The following is an 18,100-nucleotide window of genomic DNA, read 5'->3' as shown; positions in this document are numbered from 1 at the left end:
GTCATAATAACAATATACTCACTGATTTGCATTACAATACTAATCAGATACATGACTTAACACTAACTCTGATATGGAGGATTTGAACAGTTTAAAAGTTCCCTTCTACCTATTTATTATTTTAGCTAGGCATGGAATACTTTCAAATATAAAGATTTGGTAAATTTTATCCTCACAATTCCTTACAAAGGAGATATATACTGTCCTTTTTCAGAGCCAATTTATAAAATTCTGAAAAGTTAAAGTAAAACTTAACAAAAGGTATAAAAAATGCTGCAAAAAATAATTGCTGAAAATGCAACTTGTACTAAATATAAATTTGCGTCATGATTGCATGTGCCTGTAATAGTTTTGAATTTTGTCTTCATTGCTTTTCTTGCATATTGTCATGCAACTTGTAAGTGCTTAATCTATCTTTGAGAAATTAATATTTATAATGACAAGATATAAATTAGTAAAATAATTAGGGCTGTATTCATTAGCAAAAAAAAATCTTTAGTGCACATTACACATATGTGTGAAACATTTGTTACCAAGACTAGTAATGTCTTTAATACACTGGAGAAAAATTTGGTTAACATGAAACCAATTTTTTAAAATTTACTTATTTAATATTTTGGTGGTGCCTGCAGCATGCAGAACTTCCCGGGCAGGGCTCAAACCCGTGCCACAGCTTATAACTAAAGCCACAGCAGTGATAATGCCAACTCCTTAACCCACTGAGAGAATGCCATAATTTTTATTTTTTAAGAGGAGTCCAAATATGGCCCCAATTAATAAAGAGCTAATAGTCCTCTCTTTTCTGAATTTTTGGAATTTTTTTCATTTAATATTAACATATGCAAGATGGAGTGAAATGAAGTATGCTGAAGATGCTACCCTCTGTTACTATAGAGTTAGAAAGATACTGTGAAATATATCACGTGACAGAGAATATGTTGATTGCTGCAGCAAAATGCATCTAGCTGCAGTCATACAAAGATTTTTGCAAAGCTCTCAATGCCTCTGTTTTTTCAGAACACCCCTTCACATTATCTAGAAGCTTTATTGCCTTAAGCTTTCCTCTTGGCCTTTAACCTTAACACATTCCCCTCTTTACAGTGTCTGCCAATTTTAGACAGTAAATCCAGAGCAAGGAACTAATCCTCTGACACTGTAGAGTTCAATAAAAATCATTGTGTACATTCTTTCATTCTCCCAATACACATTTTTGTTGGAGGATGTTATAAGCCAAGCACTGTCTTAGGCACTAGAATTTGATAACTAAAGTGACATATTACCAATTTGCAACGGCCTCATGATCTATTGGAAGAGACTGGCAAGCATGATAAATACAGTACAGCATGATACTTGTTATAAGTGTTATAGAAAGAATTCTGGAAAAGTAAAACCTGAGAGTCTAGAAAAACAAAAAGCATCTAAGAAGAAACTATGTCTAATGTGAGGTTTGAAATACATTATATAGTTTAAAAAGGTGAGGGGTAGAGTGGATGGGGATAAGTAAGAGAGAACTTAGTTTCTTTCTTTTTCTGTATAGTGATTTTTATTTTTCTCCATTATAGCTGATTTACAATGTTCTGTCAGTTTTCTACTGTATAGCATGGTGACCCAGTTACACATACACATATACATTATTTTTTTGCTGAAAAATCCCATCTTCCTGCTTTACTTTATATCATCTTCCTGCTTGAAAAACAGTCACAGTGCTGGTAAATGACTTAAGCTTAAGAACAAAGACCTAAAGGCATAAGTTATTCATAGGGTCAGCTGAATGAGGACATAATCCATTGGTCTAGGCATTCCAGACCTGTACAGATTGTCATGCCATTTGAGCAAGCATGATATGTCCTCAAAATAATAAGAGAAAGAGGAACCTCATGGCCAAATGGTTTATGAGTGGTCCTAGCAGAATATGCATTGACAAAGAGAACCAGGGTGCAAACCTAGGCATGTTGGGTGCTGCAAATAGGCATGCCCTTTGTGGAAGCACAGTGAGGTTTCTCTGGAATGCTATGCATAGACAGATAACTCAAATACTAATGACTGTGATGTGCCTAAAAGAGTAAAAGCTTAACCTTCTGCCAGCTAAGTGGCTTTTAAAATAATAAAAGAACATATAAAATAGTAAACAAACCCTATATCCTCCACCCATAGCCCCTCCTCATTTGATGTCATCCTAAAGAACACAATAAAAGCAGTGTGGTTTCTTGAGGCAGCGTTTTTGCTCCCTGAGACATTGAGTCCCCTGGTTCCCAACTTTATTTAAGATAAATGTCTCTGTGTCTTGTTTTATGTTAACTTTTTTCCTTAAGTTTCACAGCACCTGTTCTTCAGCCCCAACCTGCTGAGCTGGTCTCAGCACCTGGGCTACAAATCAAGCCTCAGTCACTTTAAGAAAACTGAAATCATATCAAGCATCTTTCCGACCACAATGCTATACGGCTGGAAATCAACAACAAGAAAAAACCTGCAAAAAACACAAACAGGTGGAGACTCAACAACATGCTATTAAACAACCAATGGATCACTGAAAACATCAAAGAGGAAATTAAAAAATACTTAGAAGCAAATGACAACAAAGATATGACACTCCAAAACCTATGGGATGGGGCAAAAGCCATTCTAAGAAGAAAGTTTATAGCAATACAAGCCCACCTCAAGAAAAAAGAAAAAGCTCAAATAAACAAGCTAACTTTACATCTAAAGCAACTAGAGAGAGAAGAACAGATAAGACATAAAGTTAGTAGAAGGAAAGAAATCATAAAAATCAGAGCAGAAATCAATGAAATGGAAACAAACCATAGAAAAGATCAAGGAAAAGAAAAGCTGGTTCTTTGAAAAGATCAACAAAATTGATAAACCCTTAGCCAGATTTATCAAGAAAAAGAGAGGACTCAAATCAATAAAATTAGAAATGAAAACGGAGAAGTAACGATGGACATCACAGAAATACAAAGGATCATAGGAGACTACTATATGCAAGTATATGCCAATAAAATGGAAAACCTAGAAAAAATGGACAAATTCTTAGAAAAGTACAATCTTCCAAGACTAAACCAAGAGGAAATAGAAAAGATGAATGGACCAATCACAAGAACTGAAATTGAAACCGTGATTTAAAAACTTCCAACAAACAAAAGTCCAGGACCAGATGGCTTCACAGGCAAATTCTATCAAACATTTAGAGAAGAGCTAACACCTCTCCTTCTGAAACCATTTCAAAAAATTGCAGAGGAAGGGATACTCCCAAACTCATCTGATGAGGTCACCATCACCCTGATACCAAAACCAGACAAAGATACCACAAAGAAAGAAAACTACAGGGCAATTTTACTGATGAACATCAATGCAAAAATCCTCAACAAAATACTAGCAAACCACATCCACCAATACATTAAAAGGATTGTACATCATGATCAAGTGGGATGTATCCCAGGGATGCAAGGGTTCTTCCATATCCTCAAATCCATCAGTGCGATACACCACATTAACAAACTGAAGAATAAAAACCATATGATCCTCTCAATGGACAGGGAAAAAGCTTTTGACAACATCCAACACCCATTTCTGATGAAAACCCTTCAGAAAGTGGGCACAGAGGGAACCTACCTCAACATAATAAAGGCCATGTATGACAAGCCCACAGCCAACATCACTCTCATGAATGATGAAAAATGAAAAGCTGAAAGAATTCCCACTGAGATCAGAAGAAGACAAGGATGTCCACTCTCGCCACTAGTAGTCAACATAGTTTTGAAAGTCCTAGCCACAGAAATCACAGAAGTAATAGAAATAAAAGGAATCCAAATTGGAAAGGCAGAAGTACGACTATCACTATTTGCAGTTGACATGATGCTATACCTAGAGAATCCTAAAGACTCTGCCAGAAAACTGTTAGAGCTCATCAATAATTTTGGCTAACTCACAGGATACAAAATTCATATACAGAAATCAACTGCATCTCTATATACTAACAATGAAAGATCAGAAAGAGAAATTAGGGAAGCAATTCCATTTATCATCACATCCAAAAGAATAAAATACCTAGGAGTAAACCTACCTAAAGAGACAAAAGACCTGTACTCTGAAAATTATGAGACGCTGATGAAAGAAATCAAAGATGACACAAATAGATGGAAAGACATAGCATGCTCCTGGATTGGAAGAGTTAATATTATCAAAAAGACTACACTACCCAAGTAATCTACAGATTCAATGCAACCCTTATCAAATTGCCAAGGACATTTTTCACAGAACTCAAACAAAATATTGTAAAGTTTGTTTGGAAGCACAAAAGACCCAGAAGAGCCAAAGACATCCTGAAAAAGAAAAATGGAGCTGGAGGAATCAGGTTCCCGGACTTCAGACTATACTACAAAGCAACAATCATCAAAACCATAAGGTATTGGCACAAAGACAGAAATATTGATCAGTGGAAAAGGATAGAAAGCCCAGAATTAAAACCAGGTACCTACAGTCAACTAATCTATGACAAAGGAGGCAAGAATATACAACGGAGAAAGGACAGCTTGTTCAATATGTGGTGCTGGGAAAACTGGACAGCCACATGGAAAAGAATGAAATGAGAACACTGCCTAACACCAGACACAATAATAAACTCCAAATGGATTAAAGACCTAGATATAAGACCAGACACTATAAAACTCTTAGAGGAGAACATAGGCCAAACACTCTCCCACATAAACGACAGCAACATCTTCTCAGATGCACCTCTTAGAGTAAATACGGTAAAAACAAAAATAAACAAATGGGACCTCATTAAACTTAAAAGTTTCTGGACAGCAATGGAAACCCTCTACAAAATGAAAAGACAACCCACAGAATGGGAGAAAGTCTTTGCAAGTGAATCAACTGACAAGGGATAATCTCCAAAATTTATAAACACCTCTTACAGCTCGATACTGGTAAAACAAACAACCCCATCAAAAAATCTGCAGAAGATCTCAACAGACAATTGTCCAGAGAAGGCATATGGATGGCCAAAAAACACATGAAAAGATGTTCAACATCACTCATCATTAGAGAAATTCAAATCAAAACCACAATGAGGTACCACCTTACACCTGCCAGAATGGCCATCATCCAAAAGTCTACAAACAATAAGAGCTAGAAAGGGTGTGGAGAAAAAGGAACCCTAGTATAGTGTTGGTGGAATGTAAATTTGTGCAACCACTGTGGAAAACAGTATGGAGATTCCTCAGAAAAGTAAACATAGAACTTTCATTTGATCCAGCAATCCCACTCCTGGGCACCTATGCAGAGAAAACCATGACTCACAAAGACACATGTACCCCGATGTTCACTGCAGCACTATTTACAATAGCCAAAACACGGAAACAACCTAAATGTCCATCGACAGAGGAGTGGATCCAGAAGATGTGGTACATATACACAATGGAATATTACTCAGCCATTAAAAGGAAAGAAATAATTTTATTTTTAGCAACATGGATGGACCTAGAAATTATCATGCTAGGTGAAGTAGTCAGACAATGAAACACCAACATCAAATGCTTTCACTGACATGTGGAATCTGAAAAAAGGACAGAATGAACTTCTTTGCAGAACAGATACTGACTCACAGACTTTGAAAACCTTGTGGTTTCCAAAGGAGAGAGGTTGGGGTGTGGGGGGATGTGCTTGGGTTTGGGATAGAAATGCTATAAAATTGAGTTGTGATGATCATTGTACAAATATAAATGTAATAACTTCATTGAGTAATAAAAAAAATAATTCAGAACCCTGAATTCAGACATATGTCTTCATTTATTGTTTTACAAAGTAACAAAGTTATTCCTGAGTATATTAAGACCCTCATGACAGAAGATATCAAAACCAGGGAAGTCTCATTTGAGATGCCTAAGATACAGTTTCATTGCTTCCTGTTGATGTTATTTTGCTTCTCCCTTAGTGACAGAAGATGAATTGTAGAACTTTCAATTGTTGGCTTTCTTTATGCTGTGCCTGTATGCTTTTAATGTAAAATAAAGCTTGTATGCTGAACAGATTTATTCTATCAAATATTACTGTTAGTGCCATTCTTTAGGACTTGGACTCAAGAATGCCACCATATAACCACTAGACTTCTGGAATACATTGTTAGGAAGCCATTGCTGTATGAAAAGTTATGCATTGTTTAGGGTTTTACAGATTTTACAGAACTAGGACAGTTTTCTGTAAGTTGTATTTCTATTTTAATAGGCAGCATGCCTGATATAAAATTTGTTTTGTAAATGCTTGGATTAAAATTATTCAAAAGTATATAACAAATCAGTTAAGTAAGTAATGTGGGGAAAACAAAGCAGCAATATTTGCTGGAGTCTAGAACCCATAAGCAGAATGGTCAGCAGTTGCATATGTCCCCAGATCACTCAGCTGCATGCAAATGTGACAATGAAATTCATTTTGAGCTGCTGTATCTTAGGGCTCTGTCCTACCCGAAGGACTCTGCCTCTAACTTTTCTTCTTTCAGTATAAAGCTTCCAAGAGGACTTGTCACTGGAACAGATCCCTTAGTTAGGGAACAAAGGATCTGATCTTGGTACCAGGGATCCTGGAGAGGAAGCCCAGGAGACCCAGTACAAAGCTTAGTCTTCTTTGGATCCCCAAAGTCTCACATTTGGCAATTATTCTCCTATGATACTCTCTATTTAGTGTAGAAAACAGTGACAACATGCTATAAGTGACTTTCTCCTTTTATCTTCCCATATATCTCCAAGTCATTTGGAGACTGTTGTGGTTTCCTGAATGAAAAATAGTTGAAAACCATTTCTAGAAGGGAAACCAACCTAGGAGTCCTTCCAAACTCACTTCTAGATGCTCCCCATATCTTCTTTCAATTAGTCATCTGGATTATTTTTCCTCCTTGCACAGTCTTCTAGATAGTTTTTTTTTTTGCCTTTTCTTTTTAGGGGCCCATGTATGGCATATGGGAGTTCCCAGGCTAGGGGTCAAATCAGAGATGCAGCTGCAGACCTACACCACAGCCACAGCCAACACCAGATCCAGGCAGCATCTGTGACCCACATCACACCTCATGACAACACCGGATCCCTAGCCCAGAAGCAAGGCCAGGGATCGAGCCTGCATCCTCATGGATACTAGTCGGGCTTATTATTGCTGAGCCACAAGGGGAACTCCCAGTTCTTTGTTTTTTAAATAATCATTCCTAACTTTTCACCTATTTCTTTCCCCTAGATTTTTGAAATATTTTTTATTTAACTTCTATTAGACATCATCCCAAGCATCAGCAGCTAGCAGACTAATGAGCATCACATATAATTAGCACAGCCTCCTACTGACAATTCATCATATAATTTTCTTAAGATTCTGCTCAGCCTCTGTGACAGCCTGGCAGTTCCTGAAGCTGTGTTCTACCAGCTTCTCCAGATTCTACAGACTTGGTTTTCCTTTCTTTGATCCTCTCTCTACCCTTTACCTGATATGGTGTGAGGGTATATTCTTGTCCCCTGAGTAGATGTGTCCCACCTCTGGAAATTACAACTGAACTCCCTCCATGCCCTGAAATGCTGTGTGATCCACACTGGGTGTATCTATTAAGTAAAATCTTGAAATGAACACAATCAGTATCACTTGGTTCAAGTCAGAACTTACATAAGGAAGGATCGTACAAGTCTTCTCTTCACTTGGCATACTTCATAATGAAGTCACTGGGCCAAGGGACAGCTGTACATGCCATACAGCAGGATTCCAAAAATATTCCAACCTCCTTGTTTTCCTTAAGAAGGCAAACAAGAAACTGGTCTTGTCTTTGGGGGATGGATTTTTAAGGCTTGGCCACTGAGGTAGATGTGAAAATGCATATCCCAGATTCCAATTTAAGGGAAAACTTAGAGCCCAGCTACAGAGATGTGGTCCAGAAACAGCATCTAGCTGCCAGCTCCTTCAGGGTCTGATTTGCTGAAGAAAGCCCCCTCAAATTAGGTGCCACCCTTCCCACTACTATCTGCCTCTTACAATTTAAGACTAATACAGAGCTAGGGAGAGAAAGCCAAGGTAGGATCAAGGATCTGATCTTACCACATTGCTATTTAACTACTTGGAATGAAAAGAATTTTAGAAAATTCTAAATTCAAAACTGCCTAACATGTTACTATACGAGTATATCTGTCAAAGTAAAAATATATAACATATTATTACATTTAAGATTTTTAGCCAGATTATTTACACATATTTTACTTGGGGCAAGCAGCTGCACACTTGTACACCTGGTGAGAAAATGAAACACTGAAATGATCTAATGATGACCAGAGGACTTTTTTCTAGAGCTTAAAGCAGTCATACTTTCATATTTAGTATCTGAGAAAGCAATTTGTTTTTTATTGTGTATACACTTCTGGATTTTCATTTAAATTTTTCATGAACAACTGAAAGAGTCTGAATTCTGATGATTAACTGTTATTACAACTGAGCAAGGATCTTTTGCAAATATGAGGAACATCGTTTGATACATACTGTAATTTACAGGCAAATGGGTTACAGGTTGTCAGCGTCTTTCTTTCTTTGATATCCCGTGGAGAAATTGTGGTCTGTGTATGATCAGAGGGACCCCCACCTCTCTGTTCTCCCTTTGTACAGCTCTAAAATGAAAGTGGTCTTCCATGGGGAAACTACATATTTTCGGCTCAGGCATAAAGCCATCTGAGATTATGCATCAGAGAATTCAGGTGGATCTTCAAAACAAAAGAATCAACTTCCTCAAACCTAGGAACCTTGGGGATCCCAGTTCTCACAGCTAGATGAACTGTCATGCAGTCTCTATGGAGGAGAGGTGGGTGATGAGTCTTTGGTTCTAGTTGAACTGTTAAGACCAGGCAGTGACTTGAATCTTATTTTTCTCTACAGTCTACAAAATGAATAAATAGGTAAGAATAGTAGCCATGATTCCAAAAGCAGGATGTTGATAGGTAAAATGTTTACAGAAAGGACAAAGTTTGTGTTCCACAAGCCAGTCTAAATTTGAGTTGCTTTTCTTTTTAGTTCAGGAATATATTCATGTGATAAGGAATATAATTCCTCTAAATTACAATGTGAATTCCTGGTTGCCAATAACCCCTATATAAGTCCAAGAAAAAAAAGAATTACATATTAAAGAAATATTTAAACTTCACATTTTATAATTCTTAGGGAAATACAATTTTAGAACTGAGGTTTCTCTAGTGTTTTCTAATTTAAACATATGACAATTAAATATTAACTTCCTTAAGAATATGTATATTTGAGTCAAAGCATTTCTATAATATAAACATTTTCATATGACTAAAGAGATAAAATCTACATCCCAAACGTGCACTGCTTAAATATAGGTGATAAAAATTCATAATTGAAAAAGTGAACAAAAATATAATTTTTAAAAGGAAATCTCTTTTGATAACATATATATTTTTTAAATTGCTTGGAAACAATTGTAAAGGGAAAAAAATCTCTCATTCTTCAGAATGGTCTCTTGAGGTCCACCTTACTTTTACATAGATAAGCATTTAGTCATCTGATGACCAAGACAGCTAATTAAGAAATAATTTACTAGAATTTTAGAAATCATTTTTTTCTGGTTATTCTTTTTTTTTTTTTTTAGAGCTGCACCCTCAGCATATGGAAATTCCCAGGCTAGACGTTAAATCAGAGCTACAACTGTTGGCCTACACCACAGACACAACAATGTGGGATCCAAGCCCTGACTGCAGCCTACACCACAGCTCACGGCAACACTGGATCCTTAACCTACCGAGCAAGGCCAGAGACCAAAGACGCATCCTCATGGATCCTAGTTGGGTTCGTTAACCGCTGAGTCACAAAGGGAACTCTTGGTTATTCTTACTACATTTTGTTTTATGGCTTTTCTCCTGGAAAACATTAGTAAAACACATTAGCATCTGCCCTTATGAATTCTCAAGCCAATTTTTACCAAGGTAAATATGTTAGCACCTAACATTCAAGAAAGTCTAAAACAGTCTTTTTTTTTTTTTTTTGTCTTTTTGCTATTTCTTTGGGCCGCTCCCGCGGCATATGGAGGTTCCCAGGCTAGGGGTTGAATCGGAGCTGTAGCCACTGGCCTACGCCAGAGCCACAGCAACGCGGGATCCAAGCCGCGTCTGCAACCTACACCACAGCTCACGGCAACGCCGGATCGTTAACCCACTGAGCAAGGGCAGGGACCGAACCCACAACCTCATGGTTCCCGGTCAGACTCGTTAACCACTGCGCCACGACGGGAACTCCTAAAACGGTCTTTAAATTTTTCAAGAAACAGTCTAGAACACTCTTTAAATGTACTAGCCTAGATGCCAATGTCTGGTTCCCACATATTTTCACAATTTTCTTGATGCAAATCAGAAAGGGATTAAAGTCTGTTGAGATCCTTTTGCTATCATTCATGCCTGGTTCAAAGCAATATATTACAGTGGTTCAAAGTGAAGGAGTCTGGAAAAAAATTGCCTCAATTCATGAATGGGTTCTAGGATTTATTTACTGTTAGCCCCCTTTTCAAAGTAATTCAGAGGACATAGAAGTATTTTGAATCCACAATTTCATATTATATCTTAGACTAGAGTTGAAGTTCTCTGGCTTAACTTTTAAAGTATTTAGTTCCTCCTCATCTTTTGCAAGGTACTGTGGTTTAAAGAAAATAAATGGAAGTTAGATTTAGATACGCATAGGTTGTTTAATAAATTCCCCCCAAAAGTTGTTTTATATCATTTCAGAGCCTTGGGTCCTCACTTTTTTGAAACAAAAATAATATGAAAGTATATCTTGACAATTAAAAAAAGATTATCTGTACAATGCTCACATTAGTACTCAGCCAAGGTTACAGCCTCCAGCAGAGCCCATCTCATTCCCTTGACCCATCCAACCCAGCTCAAGTATGCTGAGTTGCTAGTAAGTCTTGTTATTAATCCTGAAAGTTTCAAAAATCTAAAAATGTATCTTGAGAAGTGGGGTCAAGGTGGCAGAGAAGTAAGACATGGAGCTCAACTTCTCCCACAAAAACATAAAAGAAAAAAAATCTAGATGTAGAATTATTCACACCGAACATCTACTGAACACTGGCAGAAGACCTTAAACCTCCAAAAAAGGGCAAGAAACCTTCCACATAACTGGATAGAACAAAAGTGAGGAAAGAGAGAGAGGGAGAAGGAAAAAAAAAAAAAAGAAAGAAAGAAAAGGAAAGAAGTCAGGATGGGACAGGAACTCCTGATAGGGAGCTATAAAAAAGGAAAGGAGGAGTTCCCGTCGTGGCGCAGTGGTTAACGAATCCGACTAGGAACCATGAGGTTCGGTCCCTGCCCTTGCTCAGTGAGTTAACGATCCAGCGTTGCCGTGAGCTGTGGTGTAGGTTGCAGTCGCGGCTTGGATCCTGCGTTGCTGTGGCTACAGCTCCGATTCAACCCCTAGCCTGGGAATCTCCATGTGCTGCAGGAGCGGCCCAAAGAAATAGCAAGAAGACAAAAAAAAAAAAAAAAAAAGGAAAGGAATTTGCCTACTGGGAAGCCATGTAACTGACAGGAAGATCAGCCAAGATGAGGCACCTCAAAGCCTCAAAGAAAAGTTCAGCAGAGGGGGCAAAGCAAAGAGAGAACTATACAAATCATTGGTACCACCACCTCCAGACACCACAGCCTGAGATGCTTGGGCAGGTGCTGGGCACTGAGATTCAGGCTCCAGAGGTCAGTTCCAGGGAAAGGACTAGAGTTTGCTGTGTGGAGACAGCCTGAAGAGCTAGGGAGCAGTACACCATGGGCTGGGGAGTGGAGTGCCAGAGACAAGGGAAGCCAGGAGGAGGCCTGGGTCCATAGGAAAAGCAAGTCACCATTGGTGGGGTGGGAGCCAGGAGGAGGGGCAGCATACCACCATAGCAATATCTTTCTCTGTGCCCATTACAGTTCTTGGGCAGTGGTGCACCTCTTGCACAGGCTACAGGTGGCCAGGTGCCTCTTGCATGGGCTATAGGTGGCAGGGACAAACCACCACAGCCATCTCAGAATCCAGAGGTGGGTGTCCCACCATTAGGGGTCTGTGAACAAAGACCACCTGTGGCCCTAGTCACCTCAGAGGTTAGCACAAAGGAGGGCACTGTAACTGAGGGCCACCTGGTATTTCTCTCACTCCCACTGGAAATGCACACACCCTGCTGCTGCCACTCTAAAACAAAGGTTGTATAGAAAGACAAAAAGGACACTATTTAATGATAAAAGGATCCATTCAAGAAGAGGATATTACACTCATCAATATATATTCCCCTAATATAGGAGCACCCAAATACATACAGTACCAAGAGACATAAAATGAGAAATTGATGGGAATACAATAATAGTAGGAGAAGTTAACACCACACACAAAGCAATGGATAGACACTCTAGACAGAAAATCAATAAGGCAACAGAGATCCTGAATGAAACAATAGAAAAGTTAGAATTTATTGATATTTTTCAGGACATTACACCCCCCCAAAAAAATCAAAATATACATTTTTTTCAAATGCACATGGAACATTCTCATGAATTGATCACATACTGGGGCACAAAGCTAACCTCAACAGATTTAAGAGTATAGAAATTATTTCAAGTTATCTTCTCTGACCACAATGGCATGAAACTAGAAATCAACCACAGGAAAAGCAATGAGAAAAAAACTGACTACATGGAGACTAAAAAACATGCTACTAAAATAACAGTGGAATAACAAGGAAATCAAAGTGGAAAATAAAAAAATACTTTGAGATAAATGATAATGAAAACACAACTGTTCAAAATCTATGGGGTGATACAAAAGCAGTTCTTAAAGGGAAGTTTATAGTGATACAGGCCTTCCTCAAAAAAGAAGAAACAACTCAAATAGGCAACTTAACTTGCCACCTAAAAGAATTTAAAAGGAAGAACAAACCTAAAGTCAGAAGAAGGAAGGAAATCATAAAGAACAGAGAGGAAGTCAATAAAATAGAGATTCAAAAAAACAATAGGAAAAAAAAACTCAATGAAATCAAGAGCTGGTTCTTTGAAAGGGTAAAAAAAAAAATGGACAAATCTCTCACCAGACTCACCACGAAGAAGAGAGAAAAAACTCAAATAAACAAAATAAGAACTGAAAAAGGAAAAATCACAACAAATACTGCAGAAATTAAAAAAAAACAGAATATTATGAACAGTTACATGCCAACAAATTTGACAACCTCAAAAAAATGGACAACCTTCTAGACACATAGAGGCCACTGAAACTGAATCAAGAAGAAATAGATCAACTGAACAGACCTATCACTAGAAATAAAGTTGAAAATGTAATAAACACACTCCCTACTAAATAAAAGTCCAGGACCAGATGGCTTTTCACAAGTGAATTCTACCAAACATACAAAGAAGAACTTATACCCATCCTTCTTAATCTTTTCCAAAATGTTGAAGAAGAAGGAATACTTGCAAAGGCATTCTCTGAAGCCACTATCACCCTAATACCAACAACAGTCAAAGATACTACCAAAAAAGAAAATTATATGCCAATATCTTTGATGAATATAGACACAAAATTTCTCAACAAAATTTGAACCAACCAAATCCAACAATACAGAAAAAAAGATCATACACCATGACTAGGTGGAATTCACCCTAAGTTCAACATGTCCAAATCAATACCATATACAACATTAATAAAAGTAAAGTCAAAAAACACATGATCATCTCAATAGAGAAAAAAGAATGACAAAATTCAAAATCTATTCATGATAAAAACTCTTACCAAAGTGGGTATAGAGGGAATAGACCTTAACATAATCAAAGTCATTTATGACAAGCCCACAGCCAACATAATACTCAATGGAGAAAAGCTGAAAGGCTTCCTGCTATAATCTGGAACAAGACAAAAATTCCCACTATCACCAGTTTGATTCAACTTAATATTTGGAAGCCCTAGCAACAGCAATCAGATAATAAAAGAAATAAAATGTATCCAAATTGGAAGAGAAGAGGTAAAATTGTCATTCTATGCAGATGACACGATATTACCTACAGAAAACCCTAAGGATTCAATACAAAAATTAATCAAACTGATCAATGAATTCAGTAAAGTAGCAGAATCCATGATTAACATTCACAAATCAGTTGCATTTATGTATACTAACAAAGAAATATTAGAAAAGGAATATAAAAATATAACACCTTTTAAAATCTCATGCCCCAAAATAAAATACCTAGGAATAACCCTCACCAAGGAGGTGAAACACATATGCTGAGAACAATAAAACATTAATCAAGGAAATTAAAGAGGATTCAAAGAAATGGAAAGATATTCCATGCTCCTGGGTTGGAAGAAATAATATAGTTAAAATGGCCATACTACCCAAAGCAATCTATAGATTTAATGTAATCCCTATTAAATTACCCAAAACAGTTTTCGCATAACTATAAAAATCCAAAAATTTATATGGAACCATAGAAGACCCAGAATTGCAAAAGCAATCCTAAGGGAAACAAAACAAAACAAGCAGGAGGTATAACTCTCCCAGACTTCATACAATATTAAAAAGCTACAGTAATTACGACAGTGTGGTACTGGTACCAAAACAGGCAGAAGGACCACTGGAACAGAATAGAGAACCCAGAAATAAACCCAGATACCTATGGTTAATTAATCTTTGACATGGAGGCAAGAACATAAAATGGGAAAGAGACAGTCTTTTCAGCAAGTACTGCTGGGACACCTGGACAGCTGCATGCAAAGCAATGAAACTAGAATATACCCTCACACCATGCACAAAAATAAACTCAAAATGTCCTAAAAACTTAAACATAAGACAAGACACATCATAAAACTCCTATAAGAGAACATAGGTAAAATATTCTCTGACATCAACCATACAAAAGTTTTCTTAGGTCAGTCTCCCCAGGCAAAAGAAATAAAAACAAAAATAAATAAAGGGGACCTAATCAAACTTATAAGCTTTTCAACTATGAAGGAAATCATAAAAGAAAAAAAAAAAGACAACCTACAGAATGGTTGCCAATGATGCAACCGACAAGGGCTTAATCTCTAAAATATAAAAGCAAGTTATACAGCAACAACAACAACAACCAAAAACCAATTGAACCATGGGCAGAAGACCTCTAAAGATATTTCTTGAAAGAAAAACATATGGATGGCCAACAGGTGCATGAAACAATGTTCAACATCACTAATTATTTTCTGAAATGCAAATCAAAACTACAATGTGCTAACACCTCACACCAGTCAGAATGGCTATTATTAATAGGTCTATGAATAACAAATGCTGGAGGAGGGTAGAGAAAAGGGAACATTCCTGCACTGATGGTGGGAATGTAAATTAGTACCATCACTATTGAAAACAGTATGGAATTTCCTCAGAAAACTAAATAAAAACCTACCATATGATCAAGCAATGTCACTCCTGGGCATATGAAGTAACCAAACTTTCATTCGAAAAGATACATGCACCCCTCTTTTCACTTCAGCACTATTCACAATAGCCACGACAAGGAAACAACCTATATGTCCATGGACAGATGAATGGATTAAGAAGATGTGGCATATATACACAATGGAATACTACTCAGCCATGAAAAAGAACAAAATTATGCCAGCTGCAGCAACATGGATGCAACTAGAGATTCTTATACTAAGTGAAATAAGTCAGAAATATAAAGACAAATACCATATGATATCACATATATGGAATCTAATATATGGCACAAATGAACTTGTCTACAAAAAGGAACACTTGGGCATAGAGAACAGACCTGTGGTTGCCAAGGGGAAGGGGAAGTATTGGAATGGACTAAGAATCTGGGGCTAATAGATGCAAACTATTACATTTGGAGTGGATAAGCAATGAGATCCTGCTGTATAGCACAGGGAACTATAGCCAAGTATTTGTGATGGAACATGATAGATGATAATGTGAGAGATACAGTGTATATATACTTATAAATGGTATCTTTGCCATACAGCAGAAATTGACAGAACATTGTAAATGCACTATAATAAAAAATAAAAATATATCTTTTAACTCTCTAATTAAATTGGAAAGCCAAGCTTGAACTCCAAAACATACATTTTTGACACCATTTAGTTAATAATAGCTGTTCTAATTTTTAGTTTTGCTTCACCATAGAAAGTCAAATATTTTCATTACAATAATAAATATGTGTTTAGTTTCTTCATTTATTTACCAATTTCTTGAAGAGATTTAAAGGATTTTTCCCCCCAAGGCCATAAAACTATGTCAAATTTTTACTTTTATATTTCATAATACAGAAGTTAAACTGTTAACTTACTAGTTAGATGCGAAAAGCGTATTTAATGAGGTGCTAAATATTTTGTCTAATACTAAAAATGCTACTAGTCACCATTAACATGAGAAATCTACATTAGCTTAATATGTTACATATAATTAGTTCTAATCTTCAATCTTTTGGCATTTAAAGGCATTAAACGCTACTCAAACTAGCTAAGAAACAGCTGGTAATTGATGATATCTAACTCCAGCTTTAGAAAACTGTAATCACAGCTGGAAGTCTCCAGATGGGGTTCGTTAAAAAAAAAAAGTTCCTCATTGCTCTTACTATAGTCTGTACTTCAGATCAAAGAGAAAGACTATGGAATGACAGGAATTAAAAGCTGCATTTGTCCATCTATTCGTTTTTCTGATATTTTCAATAAATTGGCTGAAGAAAAATGAATTGTACTACATCTAGAGGATAAAGAAATGAACTGGCATCTAATTTTTCTAGACAAATGTTAGCTTTTCTAATTCTGTAACTAGTAATTTAACCCTATCATGATCTTCTTAACAACCAACACTCAAGTTATAGAAATACAGATTTAGAGAAGATAGAAAATTTCACTGTAAACACAGATGGAATCAATGAAACTCAAAGTTTAATTATCAAGATCTTACACTTCCAGCAAATCATAAAAAGACTGGTTTAAACTCAGATTTTTTAATTCCTGGTAGAGCCATCCTTTCACCAAACTATAATATGGAGATGAAGATGAAATTTAAACTGAGTAAAAACAAATTTCTCTACCATAAAGCAGTTAATCATTGGTACATTAGGTCTAAGAATGTAAAAGTTGGTACTTCTCTAATTTTTACTTCTAAACAAGATAAAGTAACTTTAAAAGCCTAAGGAGAAAGCTGAGACTTTGAGGACAAAACCAAATCCATCATTTAATTGTGTTATTCTCCTAGATATGACTCAGGAAACAATTTCTAAAATGATTCAGATAATTATTTGATGGTGATCTAAAACACTTTAACTGGAGGTTAGTTATGAAACAAACAAAAAAATGTTCTCCTGTGTTTTTTTCATTACTCAGGAAATACATAAAAATACTTTGTAAGTGGGGGGAAGGTAAGAAAGAGAGAAACACAGCAGGATATTCAGAATATTTTTTCTCCCATGCATAAAAAGCAGAGTAAAATAAAAACTAAAGTCCTCTAAAGAATGGTAATGCCCTATCCCTCCTGCCTCCATGCTCCAGTTTTTCTAAAGCCCTTCATCTGAGAAGCCTGGAGATAAAAGGAACTGGTTATCTTAGTAGATAAAGGATGTCACTGGAGAAAAACTTAAATAAAGATTTAGAGATGGTCAAAATTGTGTGGAATGGCGAAAGGACACCTTGACAGAATGAAGTCTTATAAAAAAGTGTCAACGAATTTAGTGGCAAATGTAAAACGTAAAAAAAAGGCTCAGAGATAATTTATTTAAAAATCTCTAAGATTTCCTGTTGGGAGAAAGTTTTTTTATTAGCTATTGTAAACCCTCATACTTAACAAATTGGCTCTTTTGTAATGCACCGTCAGAAACGTCTTGCATGAGAAATGCAATATTCAAATATAAACATATTAGCCTCATTGTCAAAGTTCTTCCATAACATAACAATATATTTCCTGCAGTCATTTATTGTGTATCCCTTCAAAGACAGCCAAGCTGAATTAGTCAATGAACTGAAAAGTATTGCAAAAGTATGAAATATTCATCTAACACTGCACTAGGCAAAAACTCACTTATCTAAAATGCACTGATTATAAGAATAAACCAAAAACTAGGAT

Source organism: Phacochoerus africanus, chromosome 2 (assembly GCF_016906955.1).
Source record: "Phacochoerus africanus isolate WHEZ1 chromosome 2, ROS_Pafr_v1, whole genome shotgun sequence".
Taxonomy (NCBI): Eukaryota; Metazoa; Chordata; class Mammalia; order Artiodactyla; family Suidae; genus Phacochoerus; species Phacochoerus africanus.
This window is presented reverse-complemented; position numbering follows the sequence as displayed.